The sequence below is a fragment of the Amblyomma maculatum genome, chromosome 2 (assembly GCF_055883805.1).
Source record: "Amblyomma maculatum isolate TAMU_Amacu chromosome 2, ASM5588380v1, whole genome shotgun sequence".
NCBI lineage: Eukaryota > Metazoa > Arthropoda > Arachnida > Ixodida > Ixodidae > Amblyomma > Amblyomma maculatum.
In genome coordinates, this window is record NC_139345.1 from 52,286,255 (window position 1) to 52,292,478 (window position 6,224).

The 6,224-nt window shown below is 42.3% G+C and overlaps 1 long non-coding RNA gene across 1 annotated transcript; it reads left to right on the forward strand.

Annotated features, from left to right (window-relative positions):
- Positions 1-2,804: 2,804 nt before the first annotated feature.
- Positions 2,805-4,002, forward strand: LOC146198647 (uncharacterized). The gene is made up of 2 exons (XR_014704723.1): positions 2,805-3,250; positions 3,794-4,002. It is a non-coding gene; the product is annotated as an uncharacterized LOC146198647 (long non-coding RNA).
- The last annotated feature ends 2,222 nt before the right edge of the window (positions 4,003-6,224 follow it).

Here is a 6,224-nt window from a genome sequence, read left to right on the forward strand (position 1 = left end):
TACTGGCGGACACCGGAAATTCCGACCGCATATAGATTATTATTTTAGTGATAGACTAGGTACTTAATTTTTTGCCACACACGCACACACAAACACGCACGCACACACACGCACACACACACGCACGCGCACACACACACACACACACACACACACACACACACACACACACACACACACACACACACACACACACACACACACACACACACACACACACACACACACACACACACACACACACACACACACACACACACACACACACACACACACACACACACACACACACACACACACACACACACACACACACACACACACACACACACACACACACACACACACACACACACACACACACACACACACACACACACGCGCGCGCGCACGAGCGCCTTTATGGAAAAGCCGCCACCGCTGCTGAGATTTGATCCGGCGTCGTCGGGGTAAGAGCCGCGTGTCATAATGCCTCTGTCACGCCATCTTCTTCGCGGTACGTGCATTGTAAGGGAGAAGCACCTGCGAACAAAAGGAAGGCGGGGTAGCTGTGTGTCACTGAGAGCGTGGCATTTGATTTCGAGGAAAGGAAAGTGGACTGTAAATGCCTCACTTCTAAGTGCACTGTACATCCGCACCACGCAATACATGGAAGGGACGAAGGAAGGAATGAAAGAAGGGAAACAGAAAGAGGTGTCGTAGTGGATTTCATCATAAAAATACCACCTCTTCCCCACGCACTTCAGTGGTGGACACTTACCGATTACGCGTGGCCACAGTACGACATAGTCACTTTCTATAGACAATTATGCAATAGGCACCTATAGCATGACCCGTTGGCACACATTTCGACTATCAATAGTTCTGCGAAATATCTCTCACAGGTTCAAACGCGTTCAGTTCCTCGTTTGCACAAATAAACTCATGGTTTATGGTTTGGAGAACTGCTGCTCGCGCACTAAAATTTTATGATCCATTATTTTTGACTCACTAAATCGTAACTGTTACTTTTATAAGTGCTATTAAAACGTTTGCTTCAGGAGCAACGCGCTTCAAAAAACTCCATTTTCAATCTTACATACTGGTATGACGCGTTAAGTTGCTTGCCCTACTTTTCTTTCTGTTTCTAACGTAAGTTATGTCCTTAACTTCAGGCAACATTTGGAGGTCTAGACTGCTAGGTGTGTTCTTCAACAACACTTCAATATCGCCTGAAATTCGTAAACAGCAAAACAAAAGCAACTTTGATTCGAAAAAAAAAGAAAACACCTCCGATATTTATGAAAGCTATCTCAAGAACCGCCAGTATCTCAGAAATATCAGGCACTAAAAACGTGCTGCACTATGTCGTTTATAATAATAAAAATAGCTGTAAAACTGAGCTCTTGTCCGGATAATTGTCGATGTACAGCTCTATAATCTAGCACGACTCAGTAAAGTGTTGCCACTAGAACTTTTTCTCCTTATTATTCAGGACCTGTTCTTTATTCCTCGAAATATTTGAAGCTCTATATCTGTCTGTTCTTTCTCCATTTTATATTAAATTCGGCCAAAATTCGATATTATCAAAAAATGGGCAACTTTGATTCGAATTAAAAACAAATATTATGCAACTTCGTTTTTTATTGTGAACTCTGGAAACAATCCTAAGTACTTTGTAAATATTAGTCACTAAAAGATATTGCGTTATGTATACCGAAAATATAAGTAAACATAAAAGTGCCCCCCCCCCCCCCCCCCCCCCTGTTTTTATTCTATGCCTGACTTGAGGAGTGGGCGTCAAAACTTTTTAATATTTGCTGAAGTTAGTCACATTTTATCTTATCAAATATCCAAAGCCTTCTCTATGAATATAAGTCATTTTCTGCTTGTTGGTAGGGTTGATGATAGCTTTGCTATTTCTTGCAATTTCATGGGAGATCGCAAGTGAAGGCTGAACCTTTTCTCTATCGTGTATATATTTTTCTTATTGCAATGTGCAGTGGCATTTACTTCCTTTCTTAAATAATGTTATTTCACTTCTCGTTTATCCCAAGACTAAATGATACTATATATTTGGACGTGATTTTTTTAATGTGCATAAAGTACAATCATAAGCAAAGCGCTTTTCAACACGATAGTCTTGGTGGAATTTTATATTTGTAGCAGCAGTGCGAATGAGCGGAGGTGAAGAGTACTCTTTTCTACAGAGCCATCTAGCCCAGAGAAAACGCGAGCCAACACGGAGCGAACTCGCCGTTCACCTAAACTGCAGGTTACGCTTTGCAGGTTAGGTGGACGGCGGGGACTGCACGCGGCCATGTCACCTATTACTACCACCACACGTCAGATTCATGCCCGAGATTTTGCGCTCGCCATGCCGACGATGCCGACGACGCCGACAACGAGTAAGTAAGAGAAATTAATTTCATTTGCCGATTTTCAAGGAAGCTTTCCTTGTGATCAATTAGCTGAAAAGTTCTCAGATGTTAGTATACTGCAAGCACGTGGTGTGGTTTTCTGACAAATGCGCTTTGCATTTCTTAGAGAGCCGTCAACAACACCTACAAATTATACTCGATCACTGACCAGCGGGCAGGCGGTCGTTGAGGCGGAATCGAATAATAAAAAAAAAAAAAATCCTGCAGTCAGTCGGTTTCCTCCGCATAGGGAAGAAGACGCGAGTTTCGAAGAATGCCGCCTACACTTCGAGCTTTTCTTTTTCTTTTTTTTCTGGGAACTGCATCGAAGACTTGCAGATAAGGGGTACGAGTGCTTTGGAGTGCTTCAGTCTGGCGCCGACGCGGATTTGAGGTCCTTACTGAAGAGCTGTTCATCTCTCATTTTTGACATTTGTGGCTTGCAATACTTAATCGACCTTTGCCATCGCTCCTGCAGAAGAGGAACGCGAGTCACGCGGACGCCACGTGTATCTATAAGGCCGTACCCTGTCTGTGGTTGCGTTTCGCGCATCTGCTATCTATAGTTCTCCTATCTCTCCAAAGGTACATATACTGGCGAATATGCTGCTATATAAAACGGCTACAAATAAGCGCTCGAACTGCAGACGCTGGCAGCAAGCGACAAGCGCTATTTGACGCGCCATCAAGCGACCGCTACTTTCTACACGACGTCATGGACACGGACATCTGCTTCCTGATTCAGGCCGATTGCTGCAACATCTTGCTCGTGTTCTAATCATACTAGGGCCTTGGGCCTACACACGTCACCTATGGCATCTGATCTACGTGCGTTCATCTCTTGCTCGAACGTGAGTGCAGCGAAGGCTTCCGTCTTACTTTTACTGTAATATATGCATGAATATTCCATATGCATGAAATATTTGCACTCACTGGGGGCGACGTAATGGGCAAAGTTCCTGCTCCTAGTGCTGGCAGCCTAAGCTGTGACTATACGCACTAGAGTAAAGCGCGGTTCATATGCCTCATATGTGTGCTCGAATAACTAGCAGGAACGAGTATTGCCGCGTCAAACCTCGTTTCAAAGTGCGCTAAGCTGCCCAGGTAGCCTGAACTTATGGCCTCAATAACATCTTTGCCTAAAATATTCCTTCCCTTCCTTGATCGTAGGCATATCATAGTTCAACAGTTTACAGTTCCCTCATGTAACAAGATGCTTGAGCTGGATTTTTTGATACTGCTGCATGCTTAGGCAATAATACCAATTTCTCTCGTAATAGGCTCATAAGAATCTACATTGTGGAGCCGTCTGCATGAAGGTCTGCTCGCAAGGACGACTAATGACCGCTGCAATCTGTTCCCCTCTTTTTATTTTCCTGCGTGTATTTTCACAGGGTAGACGCCGAACGCCCGACCAGTAATGTACACCCAATGAAGATTTGCACCACGGCGGACCGCTTCCCTCCAAGAAAGTCTCAGAAAGGCAAGGCAAGAAAATCGGCAACGTTCATCGACAATGACTCCATGAAACGCAAAACTGAAGCGATGTGGCACCTAAATAAACATTGGTTCTAATAAAATAAAGATGCTGAAAAACTCGGAAGCCTTGGACTTTTGACTTTAGACTTTCAACAACGAGATGAGGGCAAACGATATAACATACACTTATTCTAATCTTGAATGTGTGTGTGCGTGCGAAGAAAGGTAAACGGGATTATGAAAAGTGTGCAGTGTCGCGGGTATGGCAGTTGCGAGAGGTAATAAGCACACGAGGAGGTCAGATGCTGTCGGATATATATGAGTCAATTTCAAAACAAGGAAATCTTTTGCGACATCCGATTATCGATACACTGCAGTGGCTTGCGGGCCGCGGGCAGCTTTGCGTCATCAATTACTCACATTCACAAGCCACTGCACAACGACGAAAGGGACACAAAGCGCTGACATAGTCATCTGGCCACAATAATTGTTTTTTTTTTTTATTTCATTTAGTTACCCTGCTAAGGGTACTGGTTGAAACTTTACGTTCTTTTTGGCCCGGATCTTTGTGGGACTGAGGACCTTCAATTTTAGGCCGATGACTAAATTTTGTTTTCATTTTACCACCATCCTCCTCAATGTCACACTGACTCCCTATTTTCCCTCTTTTGTGACAACTGAACGCGTGCCATGACTATCGGAGATCTTTATTTTACTCCGAAGTTACAAGTTCAGCGAATGCGTGAGACACTGCTTCACCATAGCGGAGAGCGCGAACGATTACACAATTGAGGAAATGAAGTTTCATATTAAACATTTATTATTATTGTGAAGAGGAAGAAGTACACAAGGAACATTCCAGTCAGTGGCATCGTGATTGCTGCGCGTGCTGGATCTGACTGTGTTCGCTGCCGCTGTGTTCGCCGCTGATCTGCTCAGTCCTGCTGATCAAGTCCTGTTGATCTGCTGAATAAACCCCCCATTCTTACATTATTATTATTATTATTATTATTATTATTATTATTATTATTATTATTATTATTATTATTATTATTATTATTATTATTATTATTATTATTATTATTATTATTATTATTATTATCATCATCATCATCATCATCATCATCATCATCATCATTATTATTATTGTTATTATTATTATTATTATTATTATTATTATTATTATTATTATTATTATTATTATTATTATTATTATTATTATTATTATTATTATTATTATTATTATTATTATTATTATTATTATTATTATTGAGGCACCAAGCGTAGTTTTTGTTTATCCGTTGGGACCAAATTGTCTCTTCTCCGGTTTTGTCGTTGTCTTGCCCCCACCCTTCCCTTCACCCCTCCCCTGGAATGCCTGGTTGTCATAGGCGCAGCTAGAAGACTAGCTTGCCTTATTCAGCCAGACGTAGGATGCATCGAAGGCTTAATCAACTTTCTTTAATAATACTCATTTCTCTCTGAACTGGGCCGGCTTGACTGTTTAATGGTGCAGCATGGCGTGAGGCCATGTGTACCGGGTGTGTCATGCGTGCTGTCGGTAGCAAAGTGATGCGTTTACCATGGACAATTGTGTTGCTCTTTGATTTTATGACGCCCGCATTCCTTCAGAAAAGCCGAGCAGACCTAACTTCAGCTAATAATGACTACCTTCTCGCATGCCTACAGGGAGGGATCTATCGAAAATTGCGCGACTGCCCAATCTAAGCGCCCCTCAAGTTGCATTAAGTCACAAAAAAAAAAAAAAGTTCGTGAGCCACAGATTCGCGAAGAAAAAAAAAATGTAATTTCTGCGTTGTTTCACAGGTCACTTAATTCAATTATTTTTTTTCTGCGAAGGGAGAACACGCGTCGCTTCGTGGTTCAGTAAATTTTAAAGGCCAGCTTCCATGCCAACACGCAGAAATAATTTTTTTTCTAGCAAACCTGCATCCCGCAAACTTTTGTTCGTGACTGGACGCCTTTTTTACTACACAGAATACCTTGGTCGCACTGCGGATGCCATGAAGGACCCGCACAGCGCTCTTGCAGTCGACATCTTGAAAGGAATTCGCGATTAAGGTCAACTTACGCCTTGTCTTGAGCTATGATTCGAAGAGAGTGGTATGGACAGTACTGATGCTCAGTATTGAAGCAACATTTTTCACTACAGTGAATTCTGAATTTACGATATTCTGTCCGACCGATTAACTTTTCTTCTACAAACGTAGTCATTCGACAGCTTAGTTTGGAATTCTCCCTGAACGATAAATGACCAATGACCAGTGTGCATATATATTGCATAAAAAATAATTTTTGCTTTCGAAATCGGCGTGAACATGGGAC